This window comes from Chiloscyllium punctatum, chromosome 30, assembly GCF_047496795.1.
Source record: "Chiloscyllium punctatum isolate Juve2018m chromosome 30, sChiPun1.3, whole genome shotgun sequence".
Classification (NCBI taxonomy): domain Eukaryota; kingdom Metazoa; phylum Chordata; class Chondrichthyes; order Orectolobiformes; family Hemiscylliidae; genus Chiloscyllium; species Chiloscyllium punctatum.
This window is the reverse complement of record NC_092768.1, coordinates 26,748,257-26,768,576: the sequence shown is the minus strand read 5'-3', so window position 1 is coordinate 26,768,576 and position 20,320 is coordinate 26,748,257. Positions and strand designations below refer to the sequence as shown.

The 20,320-nt window shown below is 47.5% G+C and overlaps 11 non-coding genes across 11 annotated transcripts; all 11 read left to right on the top strand.

Annotated features, from left to right (window-relative positions):
• The first annotated feature begins 1,170 nt into the window (after positions 1-1,170).
• trnag-ccc (transfer RNA glycine (anticodon CCC)) lies at positions 1,171-1,241 on the top strand. The gene has a single exon. It is a non-coding gene; the product is annotated as a tRNA-Gly (tRNA).
• Positions 1,242-2,766: 1,525 nt separating this feature from the next.
• trnag-ccc (transfer RNA glycine (anticodon CCC)) lies at positions 2,767-2,837 on the top strand. The gene has a single exon. It is a non-coding gene; the product is annotated as a tRNA-Gly (tRNA).
• A 1,525-nt stretch (positions 2,838-4,362) lies between these two features.
• On the top strand, positions 4,363-4,433 carry trnag-ccc (transfer RNA glycine (anticodon CCC)). The gene has a single exon. It is a non-coding gene; the product is annotated as a tRNA-Gly (tRNA).
• A 1,525-nt stretch (positions 4,434-5,958) lies between these two features.
• Positions 5,959-6,029, top strand: trnag-ccc (transfer RNA glycine (anticodon CCC)). Its single transcript has one exon. It is a non-coding gene; the product is annotated as a tRNA-Gly (tRNA).
• A 1,525-nt stretch (positions 6,030-7,554) lies between these two features.
• trnag-ccc (transfer RNA glycine (anticodon CCC)) lies at positions 7,555-7,625 on the top strand. The gene has a single exon. It is a non-coding gene; the product is annotated as a tRNA-Gly (tRNA).
• A 1,525-nt stretch (positions 7,626-9,150) lies between these two features.
• trnag-ccc (transfer RNA glycine (anticodon CCC)) lies at positions 9,151-9,221 on the top strand. Its single transcript has one exon. It is a non-coding gene; the product is annotated as a tRNA-Gly (tRNA).
• Positions 9,222-10,746: 1,525 nt separating this feature from the next.
• trnag-ccc (transfer RNA glycine (anticodon CCC)) lies at positions 10,747-10,817 on the top strand. The gene has a single exon. It is a non-coding gene; the product is annotated as a tRNA-Gly (tRNA).
• Positions 10,818-12,342: 1,525 nt separating this feature from the next.
• Positions 12,343-12,413, top strand: trnag-ccc (transfer RNA glycine (anticodon CCC)). Its single transcript has one exon. It is a non-coding gene; the product is annotated as a tRNA-Gly (tRNA).
• A 3,027-nt stretch (positions 12,414-15,440) lies between these two features.
• On the top strand, positions 15,441-15,511 carry trnag-ccc (transfer RNA glycine (anticodon CCC)). The gene has a single exon. It is a non-coding gene; the product is annotated as a tRNA-Gly (tRNA).
• A 1,525-nt stretch (positions 15,512-17,036) lies between these two features.
• Positions 17,037-17,107, top strand: trnag-ccc (transfer RNA glycine (anticodon CCC)). Its single transcript has one exon. It is a non-coding gene; the product is annotated as a tRNA-Gly (tRNA).
• A 1,525-nt stretch (positions 17,108-18,632) lies between these two features.
• Positions 18,633-18,703, top strand: trnag-ccc (transfer RNA glycine (anticodon CCC)). The gene has a single exon. It is a non-coding gene; the product is annotated as a tRNA-Gly (tRNA).
• The last annotated feature ends 1,617 nt before the right edge of the window (positions 18,704-20,320 follow it).

Sequence of the window (20,320 nt, the reverse complement as noted above, 5' to 3'; positions counted from 1 at the left end):
AATCGATCTCTCGGGCAGGAGTCCTTCATCGGCAAGGGTACTGTCATATATCCAAACGTCATCAGTGACCTTCCTTCTCTCATATAGTCAGAAGTGGGCATTTTTGTTCACGATTGCAACATGGTAGCACCACTGACAACTCCTCAGATACTGAAGCAGACCATACTAGGTTCAAATGCAGAAAGCCAATGCCCTCTGACGAACGCAATCGTCTTTCTTTGTGCTCGATGGGACTCCAACCAGTGGATAAACAAAGATTGTAAACCTACTCAGGTCTTCACGACAGAGCGTCATTGATGTTCTAGCATTGAATATCTTTGAATAATGAGTGGCACAGACAGAGTCAATAGCCCGAGTCATAGTTTGAAGATATGCGGAGGAAAGTATCGAGGAGACGTCAGAGGTAGGTTCTTTACGCAGAGAGTTGTGAATGCATGGAATGGGTTGCCAGCTGTGGTGGTGGAAGCAGAGTCATTGGGGTCATTTAAGGAACTGCTGGACGTGCACATGGAGAGCAGTGAGTTGAGGGTTGCGTAGGTTACATTACATTAGGATTGAACCTCGGCACAACATCGTGGGCCAAAGGGCCTGTTCTGTGCTGGACTTTTCTATGTTCTATTCGAGGCTGGATTGGAGAAATAGTTGGTATGCTTCCAAAACCAAGAGAGGGGCAGGAAAGTGAAGTTGATCATTAACTACAGCGAGCAGGCTTGATCTGTGGGCTATTCCTACCACCATCTCTATGTTCTTGTGTTTATAAACATGAGCTGTGCTGACTGTGTGCACATAACACGTTAATGTTATCATTAAAGTAGAACTCATTTCCATTTTAAGAATAGCGTTCTCCACTTGGTCAGGACCCATCTAGGCAAACTATAATTTGCAAGTAATAATTTTGAGCCTAGAATCCCAGTTGTATTATTGACTTTATATATTTTGAAATAAAAGACAGTGTTCAGATAAAATCAAACTAGTCAAACAAACCGCGCTTCGTTGCGATTTTCCTACTTGGGTTCTCGCCATATCAGCAATGGAGAAAGTCAGGGCTGCAGATGCTGGAGATTGGAGTCAGTTTGCTGCGCCACAGGACAGAATATCAAGAATACCGGTTTTGTTTCCTGCTGGAGTTCAAACGGTAGGAAAGTTCTAGCGGGTCCGCCGGCGGCAGGTGCATTGGTGGTTCAGTGGTAGAATTCTCGCCTCCCACGCGAGGGAGCCGGGTTCGATTCCCGGCCAATGCATTGCAGCGCCCTTTATTTCAAATGCTGCACGGTGTAACAGAGTTCAGCCCGATGCGACGGGTCCATTTCGCCTGGCTGCGCCCTCACCGATGTCCTGCGGCGCGGTACGCAGGGTGTGTTCACTCAGCTTGTGGGGTGGGATGGGATCGTGTCGAAATCTCCGCTCCGCACGCTCCGTTTTTGAGTATTTTCACGGCGTAATCCATCCTTTCCTGGCATTAAGTAAGATCGACATAGTGAGATGACCGGCCGTGATCCCAGAATGATGGGCCAGACTCCATACGCCGAATGAGAATGAGATGAGAGTGGTGCTGGAAAAGCACTGCCGGGGCAGGCAGCATCCCAGGACCAGCAAAATCGATCTCTCGGGCAGGAGTCCTTCATCGGCAAGGGTACTGTCATATATCCAAACGTCATCAGTGACCTTCCTTCTCTCATATAGTCAGAAGTGGGCATTTTTGTTCACGATTGCAACATGGTAGCACCACTGACAACTCCTCAGATACTGAAGCAGACCATACTAGGTTCAAATGCAGAAAGCCAATGCCCTCTGACGAACGCAATCGTCTTTCTTTGTGCTCGATGGGACTCCAACCAGTGGATAAACAAAGATTGTAAACCTACTCAGGTCTTCACGACAGAGCGTCATTGATGTTCTAGCATTGAATATCTTTGAATAATGAGTGGCACAGACAGAGTCAATAGCCCGAGTCATAGTTTGAAGATATCCGGAGGAAAGTATCGAGGAGACGTCAGAGGTAGGTTCTTTACGCAGAGAGTTGTGAATGCATGGAATGGGTTGCCAGCTGTGGTGGTGGAAACAGAGTCATTGGTGTCATTTAAGGAACTGCTGGATGTGCACATGGAGAGCAGTGAGTTGAGGGTTGCGTAGGTTTCATTACATTAGGATTGAACCTCGGCACAACATCGTGGGCCAAAGGGCCTGTTCTGTGCTGGACTTTTCTATGTTCTATTCGAGGCTGGATTGGAGAAATAGTTGGTATGCTTCCAAAACCAAGAGAGGGGCAGGAAAGTGAAGTTGATCATTAACTACAGCGAGCAGGCTTGATCTGTGGGCTATTCCTACCACCATCTCTATGTTCTTGTGTTTATAAACATGAGCTGTGCTGACTGTGTGCACATAACACGTTAATGTTATCATTAAAGTAGAACTCATTTCCATTTTAAGAATAGCGTTCTCCACTTGGTCAGGACCCATCGAGGCAAACTATAATTTGCAAGTAATAATTTTGAGCCTAGAATCCCAGTTGTATTATTTACTTTATATATTTTGAAATAAAAGACAGTGTTCAGATAAAATCAAACTAGTCAAACAAACCGCGCTTCGTTGCAATTTTCCTACTTGGGTTCTCGCCATATCAGCAATGGAGAAAGTCAGGGCTGCAGATGCTGGAGATTGGAGTCAGTTTGCTGCGCCACAGGACAGAATATCAAGAATACCGGTTTTGTTTCCTGCTGGAGTTCAAACGGTAGGAAAGTTCTAGCGGGTGCGCCGTCGGCAGGTGCATTGGTGGTTCAGTGGTAGAATTCTCGCCTCCCACGCGAGGGACCCGGGTTCGATTCCCGGCCAATGCATTGCAGCGCCCTTTATTTCAAATGCTGCACGGTGTAACAGAGTTCAGCCCGATGCGACGGGTCTATTTCGCCTGGCTGCGCCCTCACCGATGTCCTGCGGCGCGGTACGCAGGGTGTGTTCACTCAGCGTGTGGGGTGGGATGGGATCGTGTCGAAATCTCCGCTCCGCACGCTCCGTTTTTGAGTATTTTCACGGCGTAATCCATCGTTTCCTGGCATTAAGTAAGATCGACATAGTGAGATGACCGGCCGTGATCCCAGAATGATGGGCCAGACTCCATACGCCGAATGAGAATGAGATGAGAGTGGTGCTGGAAAAGCACTGCCGGGGCAGGCAGCATCCCAGGACCAGCAAAATCGATCTCTCGGGCAGGAGTCCTTCATCGGCAAGGGTACTGTCATATATCCAAACGTCATCAGTGACCTTCCTTCTCTCATATAGTCAGAAGTGGGCATTTTTGTTCACGATTGCAACATGGTAGCACCACTGACAACTCCTCAGATACTGAAGCAGACCATACTAGGTTCAAATGCAGAAAGCCAATGCCCTCTGACGAACGCAATCGTCTTTCTTTGTGCTCGATGGGACTCCAACCAGTGGATAAACAAAGATTGTAAACCTATTCAGGTCTTCACGACAGAGCGTCATTGATGTTCTAGCATTGAATATCTTTGAATAATGAGTGGCACAGACTGAGTCAATAGCCCGAGTCATAGTTTGAAGATATCCGGAGGAAAGTATCGAGGAGACGTCAGAGGTAGGTTCTTTACGCAGAGAGTTGTGAATGCATGGAATGGGTTGCCAGCTGTGGTGGTGGAAGCAGAGTCATTGGGGTCATTTAAGGAACTGCTGGACGTGCACATGGAGAGCAGTGAGTTGAGGGTTGCGTAGGTTACATTACATTAGGATTGAACCTCGGCACAACATCGTGGGCCAAAGGGCCTGTTCTGTGCTGGACTTTTCTATGTTCTATTCGAGGCTGGATTGGAGAAATAGTTGGTATGCTTCCAAAACCAAGAGAGGGGCAGGAAAGTGAAGTTGATCATTAACTACAGCGAGCAGGCTTGATCTGTGGGCTATTCCTACCACCATCTCTATGTTCTTGTGTTTATAAACATGAGCTGTGCTGACTGTGTGCACATAACACGTTAATGTTATCATTAAAGTAGAACTCATTTCCATTTTAAGAATAGCGTTCTCCACTTGGTCAGGACCCATCTAGGCAAACTATAATTTGCAAGTAATAATTTTGAGCCTAGAATCCCAGTTGTATTATTTACTTTATATATTTTGAAATAAAAGACAGTGTTCAGATAAAATCAAACTAGTCAAACAAACCGCGCTTCGTTGCGATTTTCCTACTTGGGTTCTCGCCATATCAGCAATGGAGAAAGTCAGGGCTGCAGATGCTGGAGATTGGAGTCAGTTTGCTGCGCCACAGGACAGAATATCAAGAATACCGGTTTTGTTTCCTGCTGGAGTTCAAACGGTAGGAAAGTTCTAGCGGGTCCGCCGGCGGCAGGTGCATTGGTGGTTCAGTGGTAGAATTCTCGCCTCCCACGCGAGGGAGCCGGGTTCGATTCCCGGCCAATGCATTGCAGCGCCCTTTATTTCAAATGCTGCACGGTGTAACAGAGTTCAGCCCGATGCGACGGGTCCATTTCGCCTGGCTGCGCCCTCACCGATGTCCTGCGGCGCGGTACGCAGGGTGTGTTCACTCAGCTTGTGGGGTGGGATGGGATCGTGTCGAAATCTCCGCTCCGCACGCTCCGTTTTTGAGTATTTTCACGGCGTAATCCATCCTTTCCTGGCATTAAGTAAGATCGACATAGTGAGATGACCGGCCGTGATCCCAGAATGATGGGCCAGACTCCATACGCCGAATGAGAATGAGATGAGAGTGGTGCTGGAAAAGCACTGCCGGGGCAGGCAGCATCCCAGGACCAGCAAAATCGATCTCTCGGGCAGGAGTCCTTCATCGGCAAGGGTACTGTCATATATCCAAACGTCATCAGTGACCTTCCTTCTCTCATATAGTCAGAAGTGGGCATTTTTGTTCACGATTGCAACATGGTAGCACCACTGACAACTCCTCAGATACTGAAGCAGACCATACTAGGTTCAAATGCAGAAAGCCAATGCCCTCTGACGAACGCAATCGTCTTTCTTTGTGCTCGATGGGACTCCAACCAGTGGATAAACAAAGATTGTAAACCTACTCAGGTCTTCACGACAGAGCGTCATTGATGTTCTAGCATTGAATATCTTTGAATAATGAGTGGCACAGACAGAGTCAATAGCCCGAGTCATAGTTTGAAGATATCCGGAGGAAAGTATCGAGGAGACGTCAGAGGTAGGTTCTTTACGCAGAGAGTTGTGAATGCATGGAATGGGTTGCCAGCTGTGGTGGTGGAAACAGAGTCATTGGTGTCATTTAAGGAACTGCTGGATGTGCACATGGAGAGCAGTGAGTTGAGGGTTGCGTAGGTTTCATTACATTAGGATTGAACCTCGGCACAACATCGTGGGCCAAAGGGCCTGTTCTGTGCTGGACTTTTCTATGTTCTATTCGAGGCTGGATTGGAGAAATAGTTGGTATGCTTCCAAAACCAAGAGAGGGGCAGGAAAGTGAAGTTGATCATTAACTACAGCGAGCAGGCTTGATCTGTGGGCTATTCCTACCACCATCTCTATGTTCTTGTGTTTATAAACATGAGCTGTGCTGACTGTGTGCACATAACACGTTAATGTTATCATTAAAGTAGAACTCATTTCCATTTTAAGAATAGCGTTCTCCACTTGGTCAGGACCCATCGAGGCAAACTATAATTTGCAAGTAATAATTTTGAGCCTAGAATCCCAGTTGTATTATTTACTTTATATATTTTGAAATAAAAGACAGTGTTCAGATAAAATCAAACTAGTCAAACAAACCGCGCTTCGTTGCGATTTTCCTACTTGGGTTCTCGCCATATCAGCAATGGAGAAAGTCAGGGCTGCAGATGCTGGAGATTGGAGTCAGTTTGCTGCGCCACAGGACAGAATATCAAGAATACCGGTTTTGTTTCCTGCTGGAGTTCAAACGGTAGGAAAGTTCTAGCGGGTGCGCCGTCGGCAGGTGCATTGGTGGTTCAGTGGTAGAATTCTCGCCTCCCACGCGAGGGAGCCGGGTTCGATTCCCGGCCAATGCATTGCAGCGCCCTTTATTTCAAATGCTGCACGGTGTAACAGAGTTCAGCCCGATGCGACGGATCCATTTCGCCTGGCTGCGCCCTCACCGATGTCCTGCGGCGCGGTACGCAGGGTGTGTTCACTCAGCGTGTGGGGTGGGATGGGATCGTGTCGAAATCTCCGCTCCGCACGCTCCGTTTTTGAGTATTTTCACGGCGTAATCCATCGTTTCCTGGCATTAAGTAAGATCGACATAGTGAGATGACCGGCCGTGATCCCAGAATGATGGGCCAGACTCCATACGCCGAATGAGAATGAGATGAGAGTGGTGCTGGAAAAGCACTGCCGGGGCAGGCAGCATCCCAGGACCAGCAAAATCGATCTCTCGGGCAGGAGTCCTTCATCGGCAAGGGTACTGTCATATATCCAAACGTCATCAGTGACCTTCCTTCTCTCATATAGTCAGAAGTGGGCATTTTTGTTCACGATTGCAACATGGTAGCACCACTGACAACTCCTCAGATACTGAAGCAGACCATACTAGGTTCAAATGCAGAAAGCCAATGCCCTCTGACGAACGCAATCGTCTTTCTTTGTGCTCGATGGGACTCCAACCAGTGGATAAACAAAGATTGTAAACCTACTCAGGTCTTCACGACAGAGCGTCATTGATGTTCTAGCATTGAATATCTTTGAATAATGAGTGGCACAGACAGAGTCAATAGCCCGAGTCATAGTTTGAAGATATCCGGAGGAAAGTATCGAGGAGACGTCAGAGGTAGGTTCTTTACGCAGAGAGTTGTGAATGCATGGAATGGGTTGCCAGCTGTGGTGGTGGAAACAGAGTCATTGGTGTCATTTAAGGAACTGCTGGATGTGCACATGGAGAGCAGTGAGTTGAGGGTTGCGTAGGTTTCATTACATTAGGATTGAACCTCGGCACAACATCGTGGGCCAAAGGGCCTGTTCTGTGCTGGACTTTTCTATGTTCTATTCGAGGCTGGATTGGAGAAATAGTTGGTATGCTTCCAAAACCAAGAGAGGGGCAGGAAAGTGAAGTTGATCATTAACTACAGCGAGCAGGCTTGATCTGTGGGCTATTCCTACCACCATCTCTATGTTCTTGTGTTTATAAACATGAGCTGTGCTGACTGTGTGCACATAACACGTTAATGTTATCATTAAAGTAGAACTCATTTCCATTTTAAGAATAGCGTTCTCCACTTGGTCAGGACCCATCGAGGCAAACTATAATTTGCAAGTAATAATTTTGAGCCTAGAATCCCAGTTGTATTATTTACTTTATATATTTTGAAATAAAAGACAGTGTTCAGATAAAATCAAACTAGTCAAACAAACCGCGCTTCGTTGCGATTTTCCTACTTGGGTTCTCGCCATATCAGCAATGGAGAAAGTCAGGGCTGCAGATGCTGGAGATTGGAGTCAGTTTGCTGCGCCACAGGACAGAATATCAAGAATACCGGTTTTGTTTCCTGCTGGAGTTCAAACGGTAGGAAAGTTCTAGCGGGTGCGCCGTCGGCAGGTGCATTGGTGGTTCAGTGGTAGAATTCTCGCCTCCCACGCGAGGGAGCCGGGTTCGATTCCCGGCCAATGCATTGCAGCGCCCTTTATTTCAAATGCTGCACGGTGTAACAGAGTTCAGCCCGATGCGACGGATCCATTTCGCCTGGCTGCGCCCTCACCGATGTCCTGCGGCGCGGTACGCAGGGTGTGTTCACTCAGCGTGTGGGGTGGGATGGGATCGTGTCGAAATCTCCGCTCCGCACGCTCCGTTTTTGAGTATTTTCACGGCGTAATCCATCGTTTCCTGGCATTAAGTAAGATCGACATAGTGAGATGACCGGCCGTGATCCCAGAATGATGGGCCAGACTCCATACGCCGAATGAGAATGAGATGAGAGTGGTGCTGGAAAAGCACTGCCGGGGCAGGCAGCATCCCAGGACCAGCAAAATCGATCTCTCGGGCAGGAGTCCTTCATCGGCAAGGGTACTGTCATATATCCAAACGTCATCAGTGACCTTCCTTCTCTCATATAGTCAGAAGTGGGCATTTTTGTTCACGATTGCAACATGGTAGCACCACTGACAACTCCTCAGATACTGAAGCAGACCATACTAGGTTCAAATGCAGAAAGCCAATGCCCTCTGACGAACGCAATCGTCTTTCTTTGTGCTCGATGGGACTCCAACCAGTGGATAAACAAAGATTGTAAACCTACTCAGGTCTTCACGACAGAGCGTCATTGATGTTCTAGCATTGAATATCTTTGAATAATGAGTGGCACAGACAGAGTCAATAGCCCGAGTCATAGTTTGAAGATATCCGGAGGAAAGTATCGAGGAGACGTCAGAGGTAGGTTCTTTACGCAGAGAGTTGTGAATGCATGGAATGGGTTGCCAGCTGTGGTGGTGGAAACAGAGTCATTGGTGTCATTTAAGGAACTGCTGGATGTGCACATGGAGAGCAGTGAGTTGAGGGTTGCGTAGGTTTCATTACATTAGGATTGAACCTCGGCACAACATCGTGGGCCAAAGGGCCTGTTCTGTGCTGGACTTTTCTATGTTCTATTCGAGGCTGGATTGGAGAAATAGTTGGTATGCTTCCAAAACCAAGAGAGGGGCAGGAAAGTGAAGTTGATCATTAACTACAGCGAGCAGGCTTGATCTGTGGGCTATTCCTACCACCATCTCTATGTTCTTGTGTTTATAAACATGAGCTGTGCTGACTGTGTGCACATAACACGTTAATGTTATCATTAAAGTAGAACTCATTTCCATTTTAAGAATAGCGTTCTCCACTTGGTCAGGACCCATCTAGGCAAACTATAATTTGCAAGTAATAATTTTGAGCCTAGAATCCCAGTTGTATTATTTACTTTATATATTTTGAAATAAAAGACAGTGTTCAGATAAAATCAAACTAGTCAAACAAACCGCGCTTCGTTGCGATTTTCCTACTTGGGTTCTCGCCATATCAGCAATGGAGAAAGTCAGGGCTGCAGATGCTGGAGATTGGAGTCAGTTTGCTGCGCCACAGGACAGAATATCAAGAATACCGGTTTTGTTTCCTGCTGGAGTTCAAACGGTAGGAAAGTTCTAGCGGGTCCGCCGGCGGCAGGTGCATTGGTGGTTCAGTGGTAGAATTCTCGCCTCCCACGCGAGGGAGCCGGGTTCGATTCCCGGCCAATGCATTGCAGCGCCCTTTATTTCAAATGCTGCACGGTGTAACAGAGTTCAGCCCGATGCGACGGATCCATTTCGCCTGGCTGCGCCCTCACGGATGTCCTGCTGCGCGGTTAGCAGGGTGTGTTCACTCAGCGTGTGGGGTGGGATGGGATCGTGTCGAAATCTCCGCTCCGCACGCTCCGTTTTTGAGTATTTTCACGGCGTAATCCATCGTTTCCTGGCATTAAGTAAGATCGACATAGTGAGATGACCGGCCGTGATCCCAGAATGATGGGCCAGACTCCATACGCCGAATGAGAATGAGATGAGAGTGGTGCTGGAAAAGCACTGCCGGGGCAGGCAGCATCCCAGGACCAGCAAAATCGATCTCTCGGGCAGGAGTCCTTCATCGGCAAGGGTACTGTCATATATCCAAACGTCATCAGTGACCTTCCTTCTCTCATATAGTCAGAAGTGGGCATTTTTGTTCACGATTGCAACATGGTAGCACCACTGACAACTCCTCAGATACTGAAGCAGACCATACTAGGTTCAAATGCAGAAAGCCAATGCCCTCTGACGAACGCAATCGTCTTTCTTTGTGCTCGATGGGACTCCAACCAGTGGATAAACAAAGATTGTAAACCTATTCAGGTCTTCACGACAGAGCGTCATTGATGTTCTAGCATTGAATATCTTTGAATAATGAGTGGCACAGACAGAGTCAATAGCCCGAGTCATAGTTTGAAGATATCCGGAGGAAAGTATCGAGGAGACGTCAGAGGTAGGTTCTTTACGCAGAGAGTTGTGAATGCATGGAATGGGTTGCCAGCTGTGGTGGTGGAAGCAGAGTCATTGGGGTCATTTAAGGAACTGCTGGACGTGCACATGGAGAGCAGTGAGTTGAGGGTTGCGTAGGTTACATTACATTAGGATTGAACCTCGGCACAACATCGTGGGCCAAAGGGCCTGTTCTGTGCTGGACTTTTCTATGTTCTATTCGAGGCTGGATTGGAGAAATAGTTGGTATGCTTCCAAAACCAAGAGAGGGGCAGGAAAGTGAAGTTGATCATTAACTACAGCGAGCAGGCTTGATCTGTGGGCTATTCCTACCACCATCTCTATGTTCTTGTGTTTATAAACATGAGCTGTGCTGACTGTGTGCACATAACACGTTAATGTTATCATTAAAGTAGAACTCATTTCCATTTTAAGAATAGCGTTCTCCACTTGGTCAGGACCCATCTAGGCAAACTATAATTTGCAAGTAATAATTTTGAGCCTAGAATCCCAGTTGTATTATTTACTTTATATATTTTGAAATAAAAGACAGTGTTCAGATAAAATCAAACTAGTCAAACAAACCGCGCTTCGTTGCGATTTTCCTACTTGGGTTCTCGCCATATCAGCAATGGAGAAAGTCAGGGCTGCAGATGCTGGAGATTGGAGTCAGTTTGCTGCGCCACAGGACAGAATATCAAGAATACCGGTTTTGTTTCCTGCTGGAGTTCAAACGGTAGGAAAGTTCTAGCGGGTCCGCCGGCGGCAGGTGCATTGGTGGTTCAGTGGTAGAATTCTCGCCTCCCACGCGAGGGAGCCGGGTTCGATTCCCGGCCAATGCATTGCAGCGCCCTTTATTTCAAATGCTGCACGGTGTAACAGAGTTCAGCCCGATGCGACGGGTCCATTTCGCCTGGCTGCGCCCTCACCGATGTCCTGCGGCGCGGTACGCAGGGTGTGTTCACTCAGCTTGTGGGGTGGGATGGGATCGTGTCGAAATCTCCGCTCCGCACGCTCCGTTTTTGAGTATTTTCACGGCGTAATCCATCCTTTCCTGGCATTAAGTAAGATCGACATAGTGAGATGACCGGCCGTGATCCCAGAATGATGGGCCAGACTCCATACGCCGAATGAGAATGAGATGAGAGTGGTGCTGGAAAAGCACTGCCGGGGCAGGCAGCATCCCAGGACCAGCAAAATCGATCTCTCGGGCAGGAGTCCTTCATCGGCAAGGGTACTGTCATATATCCAAACGTCATCAGTGACCTTCCTTCTCTCATATAGTCAGAAGTGGGCATTTTTGTTCACGATTGCAACATGGTAGCACCACTGACAACTCCTCAGATACTGAAGCAGACCATACTAGGTTCAAATGCAGAAAGCCAATGCCCTCTGACGAACGCAATCGTCTTTCTTTGTGCTCGATGGGACTCCAACCAGTGGATAAACAAAGATTGTAAACCTACTCAGGTCTTCACGACAGAGCGTCATTGATGTTCTAGCATTGAATATCTTTGAATAATGAGTGGCACAGACAGAGTCAATAGCCCGAGTCATAGTTTGAAGATATCCGGAGGAAAGTATCGAGGAGACGTCAGAGGTAGGTTCTTTACGCAGAGAGTTGTGAATGCATGGAATGGGTTGCCAGCTGTGGTGGTGGAAACAGAGTCATTGGTGTCATTTAAGGAACTGCTGGATGTGCACATGGAGAGCAGTGAGTTGAGGGTTGCGTAGGTTTCATTACATTAGGATTGAACCTCGGCACAACATCGTGGGCCAAAGGGCCTGTTCTGTGCTGGACTTTTCTATGTTCTATTCGAGGCTGGATTGGAGAAATAGTTGGTATGCTTCCAAAACCAAGAGAGGGGCAGGAAAGTGAAGTTGATCATTAACTACAGCGAGCAGGCTTGATCTGTGGGCTATTCCTACCACCATCTCTATGTTCTTGTGTTTATAAACATGAGCTGTGCTGACTGTGTGCACATAACACGTTAATGTTATCATTAAAGTAGAACTCATTTCCATTTTAAGAATAGCGTTCTCCACTTGGTCAGGACCCATCGAGGCAAACTATAATTTGCAAGTAATAATTTTGAGCCTAGAATCCCAGTTGTATTATTTACTTTATATATTTTGAAATAAAAGACAGTGTTCAGATAAAATCAAACTAGTCAAACAAACCGCGCTTCGTTGCGATTTTCCTACTTGGGTTCTCGCCATATCAGCAATGGAGAAAGTCAGGGCTGCAGATGCTGGAGATTGGAGTCAGTTTGCTGCGCCACAGGACAGAATATCAAGAATACCGGTTTTGTTTCCTGCTGGAGTTCAAACGGTAGGAAAGTTCTAGCGGGTGCGCCGTCGGCAGGTGCATTGGTGGTTCAGTGGTAGAATTCTCGCCTCCCACGCGAGAGAGCCGGGTTCGATTCCCGGCCAATGCATTGCAGCGCCCTTTATTTCAAATGCTGCACGGTGTAACAGAGTTCAGCCCGATGCGACGGGTCCATTTCGCCTGGCTGCGCCCTCACCGATGTCCTGCGGCGCGGTACGCAGGGTGTGTTCACTCAGCGTGTGGGGTGGGATGGGATCGTGTCGAAATCTCCGCTCCGCACGCTCCGTTTTTGAGTATTTTCACGGCGTAATCCATCGTTTCCTGGCATTAAGTAAGATCGACATAGTGAGATGACCGGCCGTGATCCCAGAATGATGGGCCAGACTCCATACGCCGAATGAGAATGAGATGAGAGTGGTGCTGGAAAAGCACTGCCGGGGCAGGCAGCATCCCAGGACCAGCAAAATCGATCTCTCGGGCAGGAGTCCTTCATCGGCAAGGGTACTGTCATATATCCAAACGTCATCAGTGACCTTCCTTCTCTCATATAGTCAGAAGTGGGCATTTTTGTTCACGATTGCAACATGGTAGCACCACTGACAACTCCTCAGATACTGAAGCAGACCATACTAGGTTCAAATGCAGAAAGCCAATGCCCTCTGACGAACGCAATCGTCTTTCTTTGTGCTCGATGGGACTCCAACCAGTGGATAAACAAAGATTGTAAACCTACTCAGGTCTTCACGACAGAGCGTCATTGATGTTCTAGCATTGAATATCTTTGAATAATGAGTGGCACAGACAGAGTCAATAGCCCGAGTCATAGTTTGAAGATATCCGGAGGAAAGTATCGAGGAGACGTCAGAGGTAGGTTCTTTACGCAGAGAGTTGTGAATGCATGGAATGGGTTGCCAGCTGTGGTGGTGGAAGCAGAGTCATTGGGGTCATTTAAGGAACTGCTGGACGTGCACATGGAGAGCAGTGAGTTGAGGGTTGCGTAGGTTACATTACATTAGGATTGAACCTCGGCACAACATCGTGGGCCAAAGGGCCTGTTCTGTGCTGGACTTTTCTATGTTCTATTCGAGGCTGGATTGGAGATATAGTTGGTATGCTTCCAAAACCAAGAGAGGGGCAGGAAAGTGAAGTTGATCATTAACTACAGCGAGCAGGCTTGATCTGTGGGCTATTCCTACCACCATCTCTATGTTCTTGTGTTTATAAACATGAGCTGTGCTGACTGTGTGCACATAACACGTTAATGTTATCATTAAAGTAGAACTCATTTCCATTTTAAGAATAGCGTTCTCCACTTGGTCAGGACCCATCTAGGCAAACTATAATTTGCAAGTAATAATTTTGAGCCGAGAATCCCAGTTGTATTATTTACTTTATATATTTTGAAATAAAAGACAGTGTTCAGATAAAATCAAACTAGTCAAACAAACCGCGCTTCGTTGCGATTTTCCTACTTGGGTTCTCGCCATATCAGCAATGGAGAAAGTCAGGGCTGCAGATGCTGGAGATTGGAGTCAGTTTGCTGCGCCACAGGACAGAATATCAAGAATACCGGTTTTGTTTCCTGCTGGAGTTCGATTCCCGGCCAATGCATTGCAGCGCCCTTTATTTCAAATGCTGCACGGTGTAACAGAGTTCAGCCCGATGCGACGGGTCCATTTCGCCTGGCTGCGCCCTCACCGATGTCCTGCTGTGCGGTTAGCAGGGTGTGTTCACTCAGCGTGTGGGGTGGGATGGGATCGTGTCGAAATCTCCGCTGCGCACGCTCCGTTTTTGAGTATTTTCACGGCGTAATCCATCGTTTCCTGGCATTAAGTAAGATCGACATAGTGAGATGACCGGCCGTGATCCCAGAATGATGGGCCAGACTCCATACGCCGAATGAGAATGAGATGAGAGTGGTGCTGGAAAAGCACTGCCGGGGCAGGCAGCATCCCAGGACCAGCAAAATCGATCTCTCGGGCAGGAGTCCTTCATCGGCAAGGGTACTGTCATATATCCAAACGTCATCAGTGACCTTCCTTCTCTCATATAGTCAGAAGTGGGCATTTTTGTTCACGATTGCAACATGGTAGCACCACTGACAACTCCTCAGATACTGAAGCAGACCATACTAGGTTCAAATGCAGAAAGCCAATGCCCTCTGACGAACGCAATCGTCTTTCTTTGTGCTCGATGGGACTCCAACCAGTGGATAAACAAAGATTGTAAACCTACTCAGGTCTTCACGACAGAGCGTCATTGATGTTCTAGCATTGAATATCTTTGAATAATGAGTGGCACAGACAGAGTCAATAGCCCGAGTCATAGTTTGAAGATATCCGGAGGAAAGTATCGAGGAGACGTCAGAGGTAGGTTCTTTACGCAGAGAGTTGTGAATGCATGGAATGGGTTGCCAGCTGTGGTGGTGGAAGCAGAGTCATTGGGGTCATTTAAGGAACTGCTGGACGTGCACATGGAGAGCAGTGAGTTGAGGGTTGCGTAGGTTACATTACATTAGGATTGAACCTCGGCACAACATCGTGGGCCAAAGGGCCTGTTCTGTGCTGGACTTTTCTATGTTCTATTCGAGGCTGGATTGGAGAAATAGTTGGTATGCTTCCAAAACCAAGAGAGGGGCAGGAAAGTGAAGTTGATCATTAACTACAGCGAGCAGGCTTGATCTGTGGGCTATTCCTACCACCATCTCTATGTTCTTGTGTTTATAAACATGAGCTGTGCTGACTGTGTGCACATAACACGTTAATGTTATCATTAAAGTAGAACTCATTTCCATTTTAAGAATAGCGTTCTCCACTTGGTCAGGACCCATCTAGGCAAACTATAATTTGCAAGTAATAATTTTGAGCCTAGAATCCCAGTTGTATTATTTACTTTATATATTTTGAAATAAAAGACAGTGTTCAGATAAAATCAAACTAGTCAAACAAACCGCGCTTCGTTGCGATTTTCCTACTTGGGTTCTCGCCATATCAGCAATGGAGAAAGTCAGGGCTGCAGATGCTGGAGATTGGAGTCAGTTTGCTGCGCCACAGGACAGAATATCAAGAATACCGGTTTTGTTTCCTGCTGGAGTTCAAACGGTAGGAAAGTTCTAGCGGGTCCGCCGGCGGCAGGTGCATTGGTGGTTCAGTGGTAGAATTCTCGCCTCCCACGCGAGGGAGCCGGGTTCGATTCCCGGCCAATGCATTGCAGCGCCCTTTATTTCAAATGCTGCACGGTGTAACAGAGTTCAGCCCGATGCGACGGGTCCATTTCGCCTGGCTGCGCCCTCACCGATGTCCTGCGGCGCGGTACGCAGGGTGTGTTCACTCAGCTTGTGGGGTGGGATGGGATCGTGTCGAAATCTCCGCTCCGCACGCTCCGTTTTTGAGTATTTTCACGGCGTAATCCATCCTTTCCTGGCATTAAGTAAGATCGACATAGTGAGATGACCGGCCGTGATCCCAGAATGATGGGCCAGACTCCATACGCCGAATGAGAATGAGATGAGAGTGGTGCTGGAAAAGCACTGCCGGGGCAGGCAGCATCCCAGGACCAGCAAAATCGATCTCTCGGGCAGGAGTCCTTCATCGGCAAGGGTACTGTCATATATCCAAACGTCATCAGTGACCTTCCTTCTCTCATATAGTCAGAAGTGGGCATTTTTGTTCACGATTGCAACATGGTAGCACCACTGACAACTCCTCAGATACTGAAGCAGACCATACTAGGTTCAAATGCAGAAAGCCAATGCCCTCTGACGAACGCAATCGTCTTTCTTTGTGCTCGATGGGACTCCAACCAGTGGATAAACAAAGATTGTAAACCTACTCAGGTCTTCACGACAGAGCGTCATTGATGTTCTAGCATTGAATATCTTTGAATAATGAGTGGCACAGACAGAGTCAATAGCCCGAGTCATAGTTTGAAGATATCCGGAGGAAAGTATCGAGGAGACGTCAGAGGTAGGTTCTTTACGCAGAGAGTTGTGAATGCATGGAATGGGTTGCCAGCTGTGGTGGTGGAAACAGAGTCATTGGTGTCATTTAAGGAACTGCTGGATGTGCACATGGAGAGCAGTGAGTTGAGGGTTGCGTAGGTTTCATTACATTAGGATTGAACCTCGGCACAACATCGTGGGCCAAAGGGCCTGTTCTGTGCTGGACTTTTCTATGTTCTATTCGAGGCTGGATTGGAGAAATAGTTGGTATGCTTCCAAAACCAAGAGAGGGGCAGGAAAGTGAAGTTGATCATTAACTACAGCGAGCAGGCTTGATCTGTGGGCTATTCCTACCACCATCTCTATGTTCTTGTGTTTATAAACATGAGCTGTGCTGACTGTGTGCACATAACACGTTAATGTTATCATTAAAGTAGAACTCATTTCCATTTTAAGAATAGCGTTCTCCACTTGGTCAGGACCCATCGAGGCAAACTATAATTTGCAAGTAATAATTTTGAGCCTAGAATCCCAGTTGTATTATTTACTTTATATATTTTGAAATAAAAGACAGTGTTCAGATAAAATCAAACTAGTCAAACAAACCGCGCTTCGTTGCGATTTTCCTACTTGGGTTCTCGCCATATCAGCAATGGAGAAAGTCAGGGCTGCAGATGCTGGAGATTGGAGTCAGTTTGCTGCGCCACAGGACAGAATATCAAGAATACCGGTTTTGTTTCCTGCTGGAGTTCAAACGGTAGGAAAGTTCTAGCGGGTGCGCCGTCGGCAGGTGCATTGGTGGTTCAGTGGTAGAATTCTCGCCTCCCACGCGAGAGAGCCGGGTTCGATTCCCGGCCAATGCATTGCAGCGCCCTTTATTTCAAATGCTGCACGGTGTAACAGAGTTCAGCCCGATGCGACGGGTCCATTTCGCCTGGCTGCGCCCTCACCGATGTCCTGCGGCGCGGTACGCAGGGTGTGTTCACTCAGCGTGTGGGGTGGGATGGGATCGTGTCGAAATCTCCGCTCCGCACGCTCCGTTTTTGAGTATTTTCACGGCGTAATCCATCGTTTCCTGGCATTAAGTAAGATCGACATAGTGAGATGACCGGCCGTGATCCCAGAATGATGGGCCAGACTCCATACGCCGAATGAGAATGAGATGAGAGTGGTGCTGGAAAAGCACTGCCGGGGCAGGCAGCATCCCAGGACCAGCAAAATCGATCTCTCGGGCAGGAGTCCTTCATCGGCAAGGGTACTGTCATATATCCAAACGTCATCAGTGACCTTCCTTCTCTCATATAGTCAGAAGTGGGCATTTTTGTTCACGATTGCAACATGGTAGCACCACTGACAACTCCTCAGATACTGAAGCAGACCATACTAGGTTCAAATGCAGAAAGCCAATGCCCTCTGACGAACGCAATCGTCTTTCTTTGTGCTCGATGGGACTCCAACCAGTGGATAAACAAAGATTGTAAACCTACTCAGGTCTTCACGACAGAGCGTCATTGATGTTCTAGCATTGAATATCTTTGAATAATGAGTGGCACAGACAGAGTCAATAGCCCGAGTCATAGTTTGAAGATATCCGGAGGAAAGTATCGAGGAGACGTCAGAGGTAGGTTCTTTACGCAGAGAGTTGTGAATGCATGGAATGGGTTGCCAGCTGTGGTGGTGGAAGCAGAGTCATTGGGGTCATTTAAGGAACTGCTGGACGTGCACATGGAGAGCAGTGAGTTGAGGGTTGCGTAGGTTACATTACATTAGGATTGAACCTCGGCACAACATCGTGGGCCAAAGGGCCTGTTCTGTGCTGGACTTTTCTATGTTCTATTCGAGGCTGGATTGGAGAAATAGTTGGTATGCTTCCAAAACCAAGAGAGGGGCAGGAAAGTGAAGTTGATCATTAACTACAGCGAGCAGGCTTGATCTGTGGGCTATTCCTACCACCATCTCTATGTTCTTGTGTTTATAAACATGAGCTGTGCTGACTGTGTGCACATAACACGTTAATGTTATCATTAAAGTAGAACTCATTTCCATTTTAAGAATAGCGTTCTCCACTTGGTCAGGACCCATCTAGGCAAACTATAATTTGCAAGTAATAATTTTGAGCCGAGAATCCCAGTTGTATTATTTACTTTATATATTTTGAAATAAAAGACAGTGTTCAGATAAAATCAAACTAGTCAAACAAACCGCGCTTCGTTGCGATTTTCCTACTTGGGTTCTCGCCATATCAGCAATGGAGAAAGTCAGGGCTGCAGATGCTGGAGATTGGAGTCAGTTTGCTGCGCCACAGGACAGAATATCAAGAATACCGGTTTTGTTTCCTGCTGGAGTTCAAACGGTAGGAAAGTTCCAGCGGGTACGCCGTCGGCAGGTGCATTGGTGGTTCAGTGGTAGAATTCTCGCCTCCCCCGCGAGGGAGCCGGGTTCGATTCCCGACCAATGCATTGCAGCGCCCTTTATTTCAAAGGCTACACGGTGTAACAGAGTTCAGCCCGATGCGACGTGCCCATTTCGCCTGGCTGCGCCCTCACCGATGTCCTGCTGCGCGGTTAGCAGGGTGTGTTCACTCAGCGTGTGGGGTGGGATGGGATCGTGTCGAAATCTCCGCTCCGTTTTTGAGTATTTTCACGGCGTAATCCATCGTTTCCTGGCATTAAGTAAGATCGACATAGTGAGATGACCGGCCGTGATCCCAGAATGATGGGCCAGACTCCATATGCCGAATGAGATTGAGATGAGAGTGGTGCTGGAAAAGCACTGCCGGGGCAGGCAGCATCCCAGGACCAGCAAAATCGATCTCTCGGGCAGGAGTCCTTCATCGGCAAGGGTACTGTCATATATCCAAACGTCATCAGTGACCTTCCTTCTCTCATATAGTCAGAAGTGGGCATTTTTGTTCACGATTGCAACATGGTAGCACCACTGACAACTCCTCAGATACTGAAGCAGACCATACTAGGTTCAAATGCAGAAAGCCAATGCCCTCTGACGAACGCAATCGTCTTTCTTTGTGCTCGATGGGACTCCAACCAGTGGATAAACAAAGATTGTAAACCTACTCAGGTCTTCACGACAGAGCGTCATTGATGTTCTAGCATTGAATATCTTTGAATAATGAGTGGCACAGACAGAGTCAATAGCCCGAGTCATAGTTTGAAGATATCCGGAGGAAAGTATCGAGGAGACGTCAGAGGTAGGTTCTTTACGCAGAGAGTTGTGAATGCATGGAATGGGTTGCCAGCTGTGGTGGTGGAAGCAGAGTCATTGGGGTCATTTAAGGAACTGCTGGACGTGCACATGGAGATCAGTGAGTTGAGGGTTGCGTAGATTACATTACATTAGGATTGAACCTCGGCACAACATCGTGGGCCAAAGGGCCTGTTCTGTGCTGGACTTTTCTATGTTCTATTCGAGGCTGGATTGGAGAAATAGTTGGTATGCTTCCAAAACCAAGAGAGGGGCAGGAAAGTGAAGCGAGCAGGCTTGATCTGTGGGCTATTCCTACCACCATCTCTATGTTCTTGTGTTTATAAACATGAGCTGTGCTGACTGTGTGCACATAACACGTTAATGTTATCATTAAAGTAGAACTCATTTCCATTTTAAGAATAGCGTTCTCCACTTGGTCAGGACCCATCTAGGCAAACTATAATTTGCAAGTAATAATTTTGAGCCTAGAATCCCAGTTGTATTATTTACTTTATATATTTTGAAATAAAAGACAGTGTTCAGATAAAATCAAACTAGTCAAACAAACCGCGCTTCGTTGCGATTTTCCTACTTGGGTTCTCGCCATATCAGCAATGGAGAAAGTCAGGGCTGCAGATGCTGGAGATTGGAGTCAGTTTGCTGCGCCACAGGACAGAATATCAAGAATACCGGTTTTGTTTCCTGCTGGAGTTCGATTCCCGGCCAATGCATTGCAGCGCCCTTTATTTCAAATGCTGCACGGTGTAACAGAGTTCAGCCCGATGCGACGGGTCCATTTCGCCTGGCTGCGCCCTCACCGATGTCCTGCTGTGCGGTTAGCAGGGTGTGTTCACTCAGCGTGTGGGGTGGGA